Genomic DNA, 2,706 nt, shown 5'->3' on the forward strand with positions numbered 1-2,706 from the left:
TATATATATATATATATATATATATATATATATATGTGTATAAATATATATATATACACACACACACACATGCATACAGAATATTTGAAAGATCATGCATATAATTTGTATGTGTGTGAAGCTGAGTAATGAAAGACTGAATCATTAAAAGTTTGCAATGAAATATGAGCTCTACTCAATGTATTGAGTGCTGTTTTCTTTCATTTATACACATAAATGTACACATACACTCAGATACCTCTCATGTGCATGTGTGTGTGTTATATCTGTATATGTAATATAACAATCTCGCCAAGCATTTTATGTTACCTTCAGGCATTTATAGTTATTATACTGGAAAATACATATAAGCTGGACATTTTTATTTTAGATATCTTTCTAATTCATGTGGATATGCAGTATTTCATATACTGTATTGTTATTGTTATCATCAATATTTGTTTGCGTGTTCTAAATTTATTGGTTTGAATTGATTTTATCAAATATTTCGTTTTGAAATAGAGGAAATGTGTTAATGAAAGTGTAATAATGTCCTGTTATAAAATGTAACATGAAGGATGTTGTATTAAAATGTTTTTAAAAGGAATCCATGCTGAAAGCTTAAATCAGTTTTTTTTTTTTTTTTTTTTTTTTGATGCAAAAGATACTAGTTACGGTTGAATGATGGAAAGCTGCAAATTACATATAAGTATTTTACAAGATATGAAGTTTATGTTTTTCTTAGATTAAATGTTTTCTAGTATTATAATACAATTTCATCAAAGCCATATTCTACGTAAATTCCAAGATGAGATTTGGTTTCATAGAATTCATGCCTTGTGTTAATGGAAAATATGACAATGACTGTCTTGCATTAACTTAAAACCCCACGTTTTCATCAATATCATTTACATATACATCTAATCAGTAAATTTTATATCTAATATTAGTATCACTAACTTTATCCATTAGACATTTTGTTAAATTAATAGAATATTGTTTGGTCAGCAAATTCATATTTCTTGCTCCAATCACAAGATTAAAGTTGCTGTGTAGCTATGTTTTACTGTGGGTCTTTGTAACCTCTGTAATGAACTGCAATAGGTATCATTTCCTCTTTGTTGAAGTCTAAAACTAAAGGGGTGGCAACCTCAAAATTACGAAGGTTTCATTGCAGTTGTAACCAAAATATAGTTATTGTGGTAGGAAAGATGTATCAGTTCTTTATAGCAGATAGAAGAAATGTTAATATGAAAAACAATAAAACTGCTAACTTGTCTACTAAAGAATGTTTTGGCATGTTTCTCATAAGTGTTAAGATGTCTTTTTGTTTTGCATATTACTTTTTAAAAAATATTTATTTTCAATCATGCAACATCCTACTATTATTTTTAAAATTGTTTTTTTTATTTTTATTACATTCTATAACATTATAACATCAAAAAATTCCATTTCAACTGTTTGCATTAAATTTAAATACTAGTGAAAAGAAAGACTAAAAAATTTGCTTTGAAATAGGACTTAAATAGTTGTCTTTGCATAAGATTTTGTGTTTCTTTTTTTTAATATTCATTTTTAGAAAGTTGGCAGCTATGCAATGTCTCTTATTTTTTTGTTCAAAATATGTAAAAATGTTGGTATTCCTATACTAATACTTTATGTTATTGTATATATATATATATATATATATATCTTCATTTGTTATTGGTTTCAATCATGTATTGGGTAAATGTTCATGGGGGAAAATTTTGAGAGCTAGAATGTGAAATTTACAAAATATGAAACAACTGTTATTTGTTAAATCTGTTTTTAAAGTGTGAAGATAAACATATACAAATGTTGTTTTCTTTTAAATTTTAGTTAACGATATACTATATGGAAAGGGAAATTTATTTTCTTGATTCCATATATTCTTACTGTTTTAATGAAAACTTTCTGGGTGTTCTCTCACTGTCTTATAATAAAAAAAAAATGAAACATGGCGACCATATATATATAGACCACACGAAGTTATACATATCTTGTAACAAAATATGGAAGTGCATGCAATATTAAATCATTCTGTTAATGCAAAAAAGGAGTTCTCTAATACACTGACAATAATAACGTTACAAAAAAAAAAAACATGTATTTTATATTAATGTCAATAAAAATATCACTCAATAAAATTTACTGCTTTTAAATTTTCATTGATAGTGTAAACATGTCATTTAACTAAATTCTCAACACAGTTGCACATTTAATATTTCTGTTATCTAACATATTTACTGAAATATATTTGTGGTGCAAAAGGCAAATGCAAATCATATTTACCATCTACTATTGTAGATTTCTATTAGAATACATTATTGAAATATGTAAATGCAAATTTTCCTCATTAGATAGTTACAAACTTTGTCACGATTTGTATTAAGAGATGGAGATATTAGAATCGTACTCCTTGTTCTCATGAGTTTGAATAGTTTTGTAAGTACTTTATTGGTATTTATTTTATTCATGCTCATAAATATATGCTACTACTAAGTAAATTATTATTTGGTGAAAGAAAGCATTACTAAAGAGATTATATAAGCATTTTGTACTAGTGTTTCGGTTTTCAGCGTTACACATTCTGGCGAGAATATACTATTCTAGAACTTAGTTTTATTGTTTCTGTGACTACATGCAAATAACGTGTATGTCTTTATGATATATATATATATATATATATATATATATATATATATA

The sequence above is a fragment of the Octopus bimaculoides genome, chromosome 3 (genome assembly GCF_001194135.2).
Source record: "Octopus bimaculoides isolate UCB-OBI-ISO-001 chromosome 3, ASM119413v2, whole genome shotgun sequence".
Classification (NCBI taxonomy): Eukaryota; Metazoa; Mollusca; class Cephalopoda; order Octopoda; family Octopodidae; genus Octopus; species Octopus bimaculoides.